At 32.2% G+C, this 14,987-nt stretch overlaps 1 long non-coding RNA gene and 1 other non-coding gene across 3 annotated transcripts; one reads left to right on the top strand and one right to left on the bottom strand.

Annotated features, from left to right (window-relative positions):
* The first annotated feature begins 967 nt into the window (after positions 1–967).
* Positions 968–11,389, top strand: LOC110878997. Of its 2 annotated transcripts, XR_002558363.2 has the most exons (6): positions 968–1,143; positions 1,234–1,332; positions 1,728–1,864; positions 1,956–1,993; positions 2,255–2,362; positions 11,274–11,389. It is a non-coding gene; the product is annotated as an uncharacterized LOC110878997 (long non-coding RNA). The 2 variants fall into 2 exon arrangements; XR_004867409.1 differs by lacking the exon at positions 1,956–1,993.
* On the bottom strand, positions 5,537–9,203 carry LOC110878996. The gene is made up of 9 exons (XR_002558362.2): positions 9,049–9,203; positions 8,624–8,735; positions 8,348–8,415; positions 7,720–8,234; positions 7,441–7,507; positions 6,832–7,007; positions 6,678–6,743; positions 6,206–6,274; positions 5,537–5,760 (listed from the first exon to the last, which is right to left on the bottom strand). It is a non-coding gene; the product is annotated as an uncharacterized LOC110878996 (transcript).
* Positions 11,390–14,987: the final 3,598 nt, after the last annotated feature.

The raw sequence follows: 14,987 nt of genomic DNA on the forward strand, positions 1-14,987 counted from the left end.
AAAAAATAAGAACTTTTCTCCTTTTTATTTATAGATGGGCCCCTAAAATGAGGGTAATTTGGTCTTTTAAACACAACTTATTTTTTAGCCCCTAAAGTTATTACACTTAAATCCTTGAGTTTTAACAAATTTATAGATAGTTAGTTACACTTTTCCCCTTCCACAACAAAGTTATAATTCTTTTACGTATTCTTGCCATATCTTGTAAACTATAATGTTTTTAAAAATCCAAAGGTACCGTGACGACCTACTCATTTTTGTCGACGTTTTGATAGTTGTTTTGGCCAGTATTGACGTGTGAATTAAAATGTATAAATAGATGATGCATTAGTGTACACGTAATTAAAGCAATGTGTCCTATCACATTTCAACATGTTCAAGACTCTCTGTGTTGTTATCATTATTATCAATTTAATAATATATATACTATACTATATTATAATATATATGAGAGAGAGACAATTTTAGATACTTAAAAGATAGAAACTTTTAAATAAGAGTTATACTTATAAAATACATTGAATAGATAAAAATCTAAACAGATTTTTATATTTTAGTTATTGGACAAAGTTAAGAAATATTTCTTAGTTATATATATTTTGCTGTGGTTTAAATAAAAAATTATAATACTAACAACCCATACTAAAAAATGGTATGACCCATCTTACCAAAAGAAAACCGATTGAGGATTGACCGAGTTACTTTTGACCCTAAACCTCCTTGTTCAAGCTTACCGAGTACTCTCAAATTCAAAATTTGTATCTCTTTTAAACTAATCAACCGATATTTTGGGGATGACTACTCGATCATCAACCGATTTATACCCATTCAGGCTCTTTCTTTACCCTCATTTTCATCAGTCATCCATCGTACCTCTGTTTCCGTTAGAGCTAGCAACCGCCACACCTCGTCTACCACAATAAATTCCGTCATTCGAATCCTCCAATCTGCAACCAGGTACCACGTTGATGATCACTTATAATCATTTTATTAGCCATACTAAGTTCTGTTAATCACCAATCCTGCTTAGCCTTACTTTTGTTGATATCTAATTGAGTAATTGTGTTTCAACGACTTTGACAACCGCCACACAACCACTCCAAGTTCTCGCCGCCACAATCAAACCTTCAACTCACGATTCAGGTATCGAATTATGCTTGTATCTTTCTGTTTGATTCTGTTTCGGTGTCTTTTTTCGATCTGAAAATTTATAATCTTGTTCCGGTGAACTAGCAACCGCACCACTACCGCTCACCATAGTTCGGTTCCGACTTCCGTGTGACCATCCGAACCGCTAATTGTGTCTCCGGTTGGCTCTGTTCTATTATTAAGGTACCAAATGGAACCCTCTTTTGATTCTGATTCACATATTAATATACGGATGTTAGTTTCGTTTTGATTTATCTGGCGACAAAAACATTAAAAAATACATGCATTTTCTGTTGTTGTATGTATTCTGTATATGCTTTGAGTATGCATAACTTTTTTTTATTGATTTGTAGAACTTATGCTTTGATATGCTTGATGTAATTGAGTTTTACGTCACTGGTAGTAGGGATATGTATGTAGGAATGTAGGATTTGTCAAGGTTTTCATTATTTACATTGGTGAGATGATTTAAGTAATTTTGTATGTAACTGAAGGATAAATGAGGTGAAACAACATTGCTATTGTTATGTTTGTGTGTATAAAATAAGTTAAATGGTTTTTTTATGTGTTATTTTCAGGATGGTGAACAGGCAAACGACGACATTAGTCATCGTGAAAAGGCTAGGTTAAAGGAAATGCAAAGGTTGAAAAGATAAAAGATACAAGATATACTGGTTCAACAAAATGCTTGTATTGAGGCTGATATAGTGATATGGTGTGTTATATAGGATTTTATACTTGTTGCTTTTTTGTTTAAGTTAACTTAGGTAAATGTGAGTGTGTTACTGACATTACACTATTGATAGAATAACAAGGGAAAAGGAAAATTGAAGTTGAAGGGAAGGTAATAACTTTACTGACTTGGTGGACTTTGTAACTTCATAGTGGAGTTTTTTTTATATCTGAAGTATTAAGAATATATTTGAGATGTATGTAAAATCATAAATGAGTTGGGGTGATAGTGTTTTGTCTGTTTCGTCTTATGAGGTGCTATTATGTTTCTATTATTAATAGTTAATAAGTAAAAAAGATTTATATGTAACAACTTTGGTCAGTATACCATGGACATATTTAATTGTTGTTTCTGCTCTGTTTTGGTTACCAGGGGTCGTCATGCATCGAAAATGACTGAAGAAGAATGAGGTGTATCTTAAGGAGGAAGAAGATGGCTTGTCTGGAACAGGACATACACGTTTGTTAGTGCAGCCATCTTGTAAGTTCCTATCTTTTTTATGTGTTTTTTTTTGTTACAGTGCTTCACTTGGAGGTCGTTATATACTAGGTTATAGACTCATGTATTACATGAGTTCTTCGGAAAAATTGTGCTTTCCATTTATATAAACTTGAATGATTTTTTAAAAATAAATATTTTATAGCTGAGGTTGGTTGTGTTCGAAGAACAAAACAATTATAAAATTTGATTTTTTTTAATATTTCTTATAATTTCTTGTATCACACATAATAAATATAAATTTTGATATGAATAAATATAACCCTAATATAAACTATACATACAAAACTAAAAGAATAAAACCTTACTGATTTTAAATGATGCGTTTAAGAAACAAATTAGTATATTTTATTTAAAATTAATATTTTCTTATTTTGAAAAGTACTATCAAATTAGATGGAATAGAATTAGTTCACGATCTAAGAAAGTATATGTTGGGATTTTATTTAGGTGGTTGTGTTAATAATAATGTGTTATTAATTCCAAATAATATGTTATTAGTTTTAGTAGGATGTGACGAGTTAACTGCACTAAACAATTAATAGACTAAAGCTTTTATGAATATTTTTTATTTAAACTAGGGGGAATACCCGTGCGATGCACGACATGCATAATAGTTATTGTTTTTTCCTGGAACGACGACTGATATAGATAGTGCGTGACACGGTACGAAAGTGCGAATATAGTATAGATTTTTAAAACAAAAATCGGGTTTTTTTAAAGTTAGCCGTTTGACCATGGTTATTTTGACCAAAGTCCACTCCTCATTCGGCGCTTTGTGGTAGCACCACCAGTCAAAAAAGGCCCAAAACACTCGAGGGTACAGTGTTCCCCCACATTTTTAAGACGATTTGAGAGAGGTTTGCGCCCCACCACATGTGGTCTCACAAACTTCAAATCTATGGACGTGTGGTTTCTCAATCCTCTTCAAAAGACGTCACAGTTTTCAAATTTTTTTATTTTTTCTTTTTCATTGTGTTTTAAATGGTGTAAAATAGATGTTATATATATATATATATATATATATATATATATATATATAGTAGGGTTCGCACGGAAAGTGTGTTTTTCCTAGAAAGTCTAGGAAGCGATCTGGTCCATCCGATTGGTGTGTTTAAGGGTTGAGATTAAATCAATGGCAATCTTGTAATATTTGAGTTTAATTAATTGATTGTTTTAAATGAGTAGGGGCAATTTTGTCAACGGCCGTGTTTTAAATTCATTAGATAATCGCCAGTTCCTAAATTCAAGTGATTTTCCCCCTCTCTCTCTCCAAACCCATCTTGGAAACCCCAATCCCTACCAAAAATAACTACAATCATGGAAGAAGATAACTTTAGAAACGATGGAGAGCACCGGATCAAATTAAAACACTTCTCCATCTCCACCATCTCCGAGTTCATCGTCACCATTCAAATATTGTTCTTATCATCTCCGTTTTCTTGACGATGTGTTTTAACAGCAAGCAAATTAATACAGTTGTGTTTTAGCAGCAAGCAGATTCATACAGTTGTGGTTTAGCATCCAGATTCATACATATGTGTTTTAACAGCAAGCAGATTCATATAGTTGTGTTTTAGCATTCAGATTCATACAAATGCGTTTTAACAGCAAACATATTCATACAGATGTGTTTTAATAGCAAGTAGATTCATACAGATGTGTTTTAACATCCAGATAGATGTGTTTTAACAGCAAGCAGATTCATACAGTTGTGTTTTAACAGCAAGCAGATTCATACAGATGTGTTTTAACATCCGGATTCATACAGATTCATACAGATGTGTTTTAACAGCAAGCAGATTCATACAGATGTGTTTTAACAGCAAGCAGATTCATATAGATGTGTTTTAACATCCAGAATCATACCGATGTGTTTTAACAGCAAGCAGATTCATACAGCTGTGTTTTAACAGCAAGCAGATTCATATAGATGTGTTTTAACATCCAGAATCATACCGATGTGTTTTAACAGCAAGCAGATTCATACAGCTGTGTTTTAACAGCAAGCAGATTCATACAGATGTGTTTTAACAGCAAGCAGATTCATATAGATGTGTTTTAACATCCAGATTCATACCAATGTGTTTTAACAGCAAGCAGATTCATACAGCTGTGTTTTAGCATTCAGATTCATACAGTTGTGTTTTAACAGCAAACAGATTCATACAGTTGTGTTTTAACAGCAAGCAGATTCATACAGTTGTGTTTTAACAGCAATCAGATTCATACCCTGTGTTTTACCATCTTTATATTGTGGGATCTATAAAAAAAATTGACTTTAGCCCTGTAAACTATTAAAACACAGCACCAAGAACATGCTGATAAATTTCAGTAATCTTCTGAACAATGGAATATGCGATGTAATGTGACATGGAATTTTAGTTAATGAACACATTGACTTCCAGATTTGAATTATAAAATAATAAAAATTCCGAAAATCATGGAATTTTAGTTAATGAAGATACATTCCAAAAATAAAATTAAGATGTGAAATTACATGATAGCCCTTCTACTTAAAATCCCTCAATGACACATGTCCAATTCTTATTCCTTCCTAGACTTTCTAGGAAAATAGACTTTCCACCCAACTCCTACTATATATATATACTAGTTTAAGAACCCGCGAGGTTCGCGGATGGACTAAAACACAAATGAATAAGTTTAATTTATTGAACTAATCGTTTGTATTAAATGACCGTTCAAGTAATAATAAATTAGTAAGCTACAATGAGACAAATAATTTAATCTCTAATAATTTTTAAATTTGTGAGGACATTCACTGATAATCCTATATGTAAAAGATATTCTTCATCAATCTCTATAAACACGCAATAACGCCTTTACAACCCACTTAACCTGCGGACCCGTTTGACCCTTTGTCTGGTATCTTATTAATTTACATTACTTCTTTTGTTATAAAAAATTATGAAGTCAAGTATTATGAAATCAATTAGTGTATACACATCATTTATAATATCATCTAACATTCCAGATCACCCGGGTAGCAACCCGGGCTGGAAAATTAAAATTATATTAGTGTATAAATAAAAGTAATGGAAATAAAGTAACATAAGGGGGTGTTATAAAGAACACGATGTTATACATTTAGCCACTACACTATACATTTAGTTTACTTTTGAAAACTATGCGCGACTACTTGGGCTTTATAAAACTTTGGAACATGTTAAAAACATAACTTCACTTGTAAAACTATAATGAAAAAGAATCTTCAATCTACACTTTTAAATACAACTCCTGTTAAGTAAATAAATGATGAAATAAAAAAAAAATTATGAAGTCAAGTATTGTGGTTGTGAAGTAGACAATATATAGGAAGTCTGGTTGATTCTTCACCCAAGTCATTCAACCGTTGGGCACTGCAAAAAGGCAAAAAAGTAAGGGTTGTTCAAAAAGCTCGCGGCTCGATCGAAATTGCCTCGTTTGTAAAAGGACCGAGCACGGGCCAAGGTAAGCTCCACTTGGCGGCTCGCTCATTGGGCTCATTTAAATTAAAACCCAAATTTTAATTTTAATACATGTAAATTATAACCCAAAATTTTATTGTATATAAATTATAAATTCTTTTTGTTTAAAAATTATTTTTTGCAAATATGTTTAGAAATATAAAATTAATTTTCTTTAAAAATGCGACGGGTTGAAGCCATCAAAAAGATATAATTAAAAGATAAGAAAAAAATTCTAATGCAGCTGAAGCCAACATAGCCAACATTTTTTATAAGAAATTCTAATAATAAGTAGTTAACAGTAAAAACCATCAAAAAGATATAATTAAAAGATAAGAAAAAAATTGAAAAAACATACTTTCCATGGTATCCGACAGAATATGAACCGATTCACAACCATGTTTTTCTTCCAGTCCCGTTGTCATGGCTGTAAGCAGTAAATCAACATGAAAAAGTAATAAAGTTTTAGCAAAACTAACGGGTTAACGAAAGGGGGTTAATTCGGGTTATGTTTTATCTTGATTTCAAAATTTGGATAAGAGAAAACCAGTCGAACTGGTTAAACGGGTCAAAAGTCGCATGAAGTCTAATCTTAATGCCTAAAACATAAAAAACTTTTAAATCATCCATTCCAAAAGCTAGATTAATAAGTTTTGTAAACATATTTAACACTATAACTACTTTAAAAAATAGAACAAAAAGTGTTTTGGTCTTCCGGGACAACCCGATCCATACAAAAACTACCATTTTTGGCCTGTGAAGCCACCCATTTTTCCAGTTCTTATTGACACACAAACAAAATGCAATGCAATGCAATGTAATATCCATACCTTTTCCTTCCCGCAGTCCGCCTAATACATTGAGGTCAAAACCACCAGAAAATTTGCCTTTTGCGCCTGCTCCAATCATGTTTAGTAAGAACTTTACATGAGTTACAACGATTAATGATTAAAAAATAATCAAGTAACTGAGGATTGAAATTACCTGTAACAACTATGGCCTTCACGTCGTCCCTTTGTAAGGCTTGATCAAAACTTTCTTTTAAGCTATTTAGTACTGCGGATAAAAAAGGGCCATATAGTTTCAATAACATTAGATGTCCTTGCACTTTGATATTTTTTGCCTCTGTGTAATACTGGTTTGACTTTGACCAGAATTCCCTGCATGGGGTACCATCTGTTAGTATCAGCTGCTAATAGCAATTCAGCCCATTTACTCATGACTGGAGCATTCGGAGTGTGTTAAATCTCTAGCGAGTCATACGGGTAGAAGAAGTAATGTTAGCTAAGAAAAGAAATGTGTCAAAGGGGTTGAACAGGTCAACCAGGTCAATCACCAAGCAAAATGTAATTCTAATGTAAATAACTCCCAAATAATATTTTCAAAAATTATATTATTGTCGAAATAATATAACTTTAGTAATCACTTTGGGACACTAATTACTTATAGATAAATAAATAAAACTTGCCAAAAAATGTGCACAGTTGCCTGCCCTGTACTCTTTTTCTTACGTGTTACCCAACCCGACCATTTTACCGGATATACATTCAAGCTTGACTACAATTCCACTGGATGATAAAAAGAAAAGCTAACCTGAGGCTGCTATGTATATAAGCATAACACTATCGGGAGGAAGCCCGTCACACATTGTAGCCATAACCTGCAAATACAGAAAAGTAAATATTAAGAATAATCTTTTAATACATTTTCACATAATTTGTAAGTACTTTATCCACGTTGAAAGGTTTTTATTACCCAGTAACCTTCATTCGAACCACCACACACATTTCTCACATGTTTCAAACAGATTATATTATTTTTAATCCCTTCCAGAATATATAGCTAAAACAATGTTAAGAAATTTATACTCACGGATAATAGGTGTGTTACAGATGGTCGATAAAGAAGAGCTTTTTTAGGATTTGGAGGCAAAGATGGATCCATCATATCTGCCACCAAATTTATATCAATTAATCCAGAAGAATAAGACTGATTAGTCAACCCAGCATTCCATCAAAATCAGGTCTTTCGCGTCTGGAATCTGGTTAGATTTGCTTGCAACTTCAGTAAAAGATTGGTTATTCTTATCATTAGTCGGATTGTTGACCATTCGATTGCAAGGAGAGAGCCATTTAGCTTTAACATAATCGGCTCTTCACCAAGGGGACAGAGGCATTCCTTTCTTCTTTAAGCTCTATTTTGCAGCATCAGAAACTATGTTGAGGATATTCTGTCGACGATCGGGTCATATCACAGTTATATGAGGAAGCATTTAAAGAACGGCTCTATAGCTTTTTGTGGATCTTGCAATTTCAAACTCTGATGTGAATCTATGTCCACAATCACACGGTCTCCTTCTAGCATAGCATCAATATACTAATACTTCCCTGTTCATATACAATCCACAAAATATTATTACATAAACCTATGTCCATCACTGCCACACATATATAAACATGAAGTTTAAAAAATGGGAAATGTAAGAGGGTGCACGTATAACCTAAAAATCCCAATTGACATCCATAGCGATCCGCTGCATCCTTGATGTGTGTCTGATGTGCGTCTAACCTAAAAATCCCAATTTTATTGTTTCCACTGTTAGGGAAGATTCAATACCATATAAATGCACAACTTCAATATATGACAAAAGTTTCTTCTAAGAAAAGACTTCCCAAACAAACCCATATACAAAATGACAAATCTGACTCTAAGCGAACTAACATGTAATCACCGACAACCAAGAGAACATTGAGTTAAAATTAGGTTAACAATATACCTTCTTCGATTTTTATGGTTGTTCTTCCGATTTTTCAACCACTTTGGTCAACGAAAAACTTAGGGTTTTGGATCTCAATGGTCGTCGATTGAGTGGCCAGAGGTACCGATTCCTTCAAAAGATATAATCAACATATATAAGATTAAAACTCAGAAAACAAACAACAAAATAAGATTATAATTATATTATAATATAAAAAACAAAGAAAAGATCTATTATACATGAACAATATAAACATGATTTGGTATACGATTAACAAAGATTGATTAGATTAACAATAAACAACATATAATGAATGAACGAAACAACATAACTACGATATCACTTATGAATCGATGAAGAACGAAAGAAGCATATTTGTGATTTAGGGTTTGAGAAAAGTAAGATTCTGATCTGTGGCCGTGTGGGAAAGATAAAAAACATACCAGTCGTTGAGAATGATGCGAAGAACATACGAAGATTATTGAAGACGACCGTATAGGAGCCTAGTTAGGGTTTCAGAGAAGATGGAGAGGTTGTAGTTAGGGTTTGAGAGAGGATGGGATAACTCATGACGAAGATCTGATGAATAGAGTATATATTGGATCCATTTAAAATGTGATCGGGTTATCCTTATGATTTCGGATCCCGCGTACAAATATTAGTAGGCAAGTAAGAGATTGGCGCTCAAAGAGTTTGAGGGAATGGTTTTAGAGTGCCAGGTGGCAATAAGTGGGATAAGAATGTGCCAAGTGGCACCAAAATGTTTTGTTTTAATATAGATAATAGATATATATATATATATATATATATATATATATATATATATATATATATATATATATATATATATATATATATACATATTATACTACATACATATATACATATAAATTTAGTTTTAACATCTAAAAGTCAAATTGCAGGTTTTGTTCCCTTTTATAGATCAGAAAGCAGTTTATAAACCAACAAAATTAACAAATCCTAACAGTTCTTCAAGTGTTTAGTTATATAATCTATATATTTATTTACTAAAATTTATTACAATTAACCCAATACTTAATAAATAGGGTATGCAGGACTTAAAAAGTGTTATCTGGACACGTATGTCACTCCAGCTTGCCAATCTTGTGTACCGACTCCAGGGTAACATTTTCAGATGCCTGCAACACATCTGGTTATAAAAGTAAAAGATAAACAAAAATGATGTTTTAGATTTTTACCCTGGTCTCAAACTTAATGTAGTTGTTTAGTCCATTTAATTAAATTTTATTTTTAGTTGACGCATATGTACAATGTAGTCCTCTATTTGTGACAATTGTCATTGTGCTTATAGTCATGTGATGTTGTTTTAATACCCGTTAACCAACTCGTTTCGCCTCTATTTCTCAGTTATTTAAAGAAGCAACATATACATCAGAAGTAAATTTCTAAAGATAATGGTGAACCGTCAATGGTACAATAAACTTACCTCAAGACTACCATTTGCTAAACTGGTAGTGTATCTCAGAGTCCAGAAATCCCGTGCTAGAGCTATTTCAATTAGTATTAATATATGGAGAAAAGGAAGAGCCGCATTGATTAAACATGGTCATAAAGGCTCGTACTATTTCATTAAAGTTAATTGTAATATTAATTATTAGTTATCTAATATATTAATGTTTAAGTTAGGCTCGTACTATAAACCCTAACTTAAACATTAATATATGGAGAAAAGGAAGAGGCTCATTGATTAAACATGGTCATAAAGGCTGGTACTATTTCATTAAAGTTAATTGTAATGCATTTAAAGCAATCATAAATTTTGATTTTAAATATAAGATATAGCTAAACTTAAGAAATTGTTTACTGAAAGTTGAAGTTGAAATAAATTATATTCAGATAATTATTTTTTATATGCAAGACCTATCAAAACTTTCAATTTTCACATGGTCGCATGACTGCTTTCTTTAAAAAAAATATAATGCTTAAGAGCTATGACGTATTATATATAAGCAAAACTTTCAATTTTCACATAACAGAGGCAGAAGCTTATAAAAAAATAGGCAGGGCTTATAAAGAAATGAATTCATATCATTTGGTTAATATCTTATTTGTAAACAATTATATTACACATTAAATCATAAAATATGTAAGTAATGGTATTAGAAAGGGGAAAAATGTAATAATCATTTAATAAGTTCATTAAGGGTAAAACAGTAATTCAATAGGAGTGATTTTAATAAAATGGGTAAATATGTAATATGTATGGTTTAAAAGGGGGAAATATGTAATTGATTTTATGGGTTGGGTATATATGTAATAAATGATCTTAGGAGGGGGATATATGTAAATGACCTCATTTAAAACAACCATAAATTTTGGTTTTAAAATAGAACATATAACTAAACTTTAGAATATATATAGATTATGGATTCTTATTTGTTTACATTATGGTATGTTTTTCTCTGTATCCGTTACTTTGTAGTACAAGTTTTTTGTACATATTCTTATATTCGGTTTCCTTTGATAAATATCCTTTATTTCCGATATTTGTTTCCGTTCCATATATTTGTATCAGGTCTTAGAATTTGTATTCATTATGCTTGTTTTTGTAAAAAAATAATGCAATTGTATGTAGAATGTTACATGGCCTTAATTTCTTTGTTGTGTTTTTCTTATATGTTTACAGGTAATCCAGAAAACATGGATAAGAGAGAAATATGAAGTTTAAGATTTTTTTTAAAGTCCATTGCTAATGTAGTTCATATGTTTTGGGTCTTAGGAAAACTCATAGAAACCTTTTCTTTACTCATGTTTCACATAAACCTCTCATACATATTTTAGTAATCTAGAATCTAATCCTAATGTAAATCATGTATACTATATTATAATAATCTATACATTATATTATCATGAGGTTTCAAGGATGACGTAAATGTAACTTAAAACTAAGCGTCTAAGGTATGGATTTGTTACCTTTTCTTTTTTAATATTAAAGTATTTATTTTTGTCGATTCGTTTCATTTGACCTTTTTGAACATCCGTTAAGTTCTTTGAATATGACTTTGCTATGTATGACATTTGAAATCCGACTTTTAATTCCATTGTTAGAACAATTTTTCAAAACTTGAAACTCAAGATATTCTAAGATTAGGAACTATGCACCTTCCATTTTTCCCAACAAATTGTTTTGTTTTTTAGCTTAAACGTCTCGAGTCCTCCCACTTTTATTCTAACCAAATTTTTATAATTTATAATAAACACCTTACTATTAAAACAATTAAAATTTAATTTATACTAATATATAAATTACATGTTATGGAAACATCATTTTGTTCAAACGAATAATTACAATTAATTTGGTATTTTTGATGTTTTAAAAATGATAATTTGATGAATGAAATGGATTAGTATGTACCATAATAATTCTTTTTAAAAAAAGCATATCATTATTATTTGAATATGAGTGATTTAAAATACATCAATTTTATTAATAAGGCTAAAGGGTGTGGGGAGCATGGGCTGGGTCATTAATGCCACATAGGATCATTAATGGATTGCTACACCATCCCCTTGCTTCATTCACAATGGTTGGCATGGATTAAACCATGGCAACCATGAGCCTACTCTCCTTTTTCAATATTTCATTTTCCTTTTCCACAAAAGTAAATTAAAAAAAGAAAATAGTGGTTTGGGTCATGACCACACCCTTAAGGTAGTGGTTTTGGATGATAGATTGGAAGTGAGTGACATTGTGCCAATGTGGAGGATCATGGTGACCATGAGGGTCATGACCACACCCTATAGCCTAAATGGTTTGAACCAAATTGAGGTACATGAACTTTTATGTTTAAGACTTCTTTTTTCTCATTCGTGTGTTACTTAATTGCATCAGTGATTTCTTGAACTACTTGATAATTTAGATGGTAAATCTATTACTTACTAGACATGTGTAACGCCTAAAACGTATATCCACCACAGTGATGCTACTAACCTAAAACCTCCAAAAATAATAAACTTTTGTAAAAATATCATACGAATTAGAAAACTGCCATAAACGAACAGTTATGCAAAGTGTCGCCCCCGCCGCATCGCGCGGGCTCCCTACTAGTTGTTTTAAAATACACATACAAACACCCCTAATGAACATACAATCGGATTTTGGTTTATGCAGGTGGAATTGGCATATTTCAACTTATGTATGAATATAGAGAATTGTTGCAGGTTGTTGAAAAGAAATTAGGGTTTTGAAATGTGATTGATTTGGGAAAGAAGATGGTTTTGTTATGATATATAATATATTTTTTTCTTTTTTATGTATTTTTAAAGAATAGGGTGAAAAGACAATTTTACCCTCATATGCATTGCACATGACCAGATTTGACAGAAAAATCTAACTGGGTTAGGGCTAAAGGACAAAACGTGTATGATTTGAAAACATAAAGGACAAACCTCGTCAATTTTAAACATAAAGGACAGCGCCTGCAAATAGGTATAAAGATAAAGGACAATACTTGCAATTCACTCTAAAAAAAATAATGAAGTTAATCCTGGTTATAACTTTTGTCGGAAAGGTGTAAGAAATAAAAGATAATAACTAACATACAATTGTTAATAAAAAAATAATGAAGTTAATCCTGGTTATAATACTTAAGAAAATCTGTTGGAAAGGTAGGAATTTCTGACACCATAGTTTATTCGGAAATGAGTAGGAAGTTGCGTAGAAAATGCGTACGCAACCAGTTTTCTACCAGGGGTTTTGCTAGATACATAATTTGTCGCAAATTCGTTATCGTGATTTGAGACGTATTTCCGACGGAAAACGGCGTCAAAAATTTCAATATTTCTAGTAGTGACATTAAGCAGCAAGTGAACAATTTTCAACTTCCAGCCACACATAAAATTCCTTATATCATGACATGAACATAATTCAGTACAATTAAAGTCAAAAAAATATTAAAATAACTGAACTTACTAAAAAGGAAATGTTAAATAAATATATATTTCATATTAGGGTGAAGGGGGTGCTCACCTAATAGGTGAGTCCCCTCTCTTACGCCAAACCAATCCCCGTGTGCCACGTCAACTCCCCTCTTAAACTCCCCTAACACCCCCATTTGATGGCGCCACTCCCCTCTTAGGTGAATTGTTTTTTTTTTTTAAAAAAGAAAAAAGAAAAAAAAAAGAAAATCATTGATTGGACCAAGTCTCCCTCTCTCCTCTCTCTCTCCTCCCTCTCTCCTCCCCCCTCTTCGGCACCTCCCCACCGGTGAAACACCCTCTCTCTACCTCACCGTGAGGTTGGCGGCACCCACCTAATCGGTGAAACCACTCCCCGCCTCCCTCCCCGAATTACGCCCCGTGTACCCTTAAAGCTTCAGTAAGCAATTAATACAATTCTTGAAAATAACCCTAAGCAGCTAGGAACAAAATATAACATGTAAAATAAATAGAATTCATTTACACACTTAATTTGCATATATATTGACACTCCCTTCAATATATGCTCATGGATTTGATAAAAACAAATAAAACGTATTTCTATACTGTACAAAATGACGTTATACTATACTATATAACTCATTTTAATTCCTAGCATTCACTCAATCCTTGAGAGCATCGAGACCTATACGAATAATATTCATCACAGTAATTTCCTTCATCGAAATTAAGGGAGTAACTAACAGCATCGTACTGGAATTTCAAAGGCTTTGAAGATCCATAGATGCTTTTCTTGCTTCCTTCAATCACCTTCTTCATCAGCTTCTTCCACTTAGACCGTCGTAAGCCACTATCTGTCCATGAGTACTCTTCATGGTCAGAGACGGAAGACTGCGACAAACGTTCAGAGCAGCTAGATAACCGCCCTTCGATGGTGGTAGCGGTGTAGCTGAGGTCAGTTGCATGGGCCATTTTGTTAGAAGACAAAAACGAGTTGTTTGTAATGGTTGTGTAGTTGTGTTGATGAGTTATGAAGTTTGAATGTTGAAGGGTAGGTTTTATAGTTGGTGCATGAGGGGTTATTTGGTAAATTCACACTAGATAGAAGAACGGATTGATTTGAGTGAAGGATGTGGAAATGGTGGTTTTGGATCGTCAGTTTACTATCTTTACACATGGTTGTGGGCCTTGTAATATTTTTAGACTTTATTTGTCATAAAAGAAAGTCATGCATATGTAGAAAGCCATTTTTACGTAACCATATCAACTAGATGATGCTTTTGTAATATCTTTTGTTTGAATTATGTTGGAATTTAAAGTTGTTTATTATTAAACCAGCAAATCAAGAAAAAGTAATCTAAAGATGTTTGTCACCACTGAGGTCATTGTTAATAATAACAAAAAAAGAAAAATAATAAAAAAAAAAGAAAATCAAGTACGTTATAGTTTTAATGTAAAATCA

The sequence above is a fragment of the Helianthus annuus genome, chromosome 9 (assembly GCF_002127325.2).
Source record: "Helianthus annuus cultivar XRQ/B chromosome 9, HanXRQr2.0-SUNRISE, whole genome shotgun sequence".
NCBI lineage: Eukaryota > Viridiplantae > Streptophyta > Magnoliopsida > Asterales > Asteraceae > Helianthus > Helianthus annuus.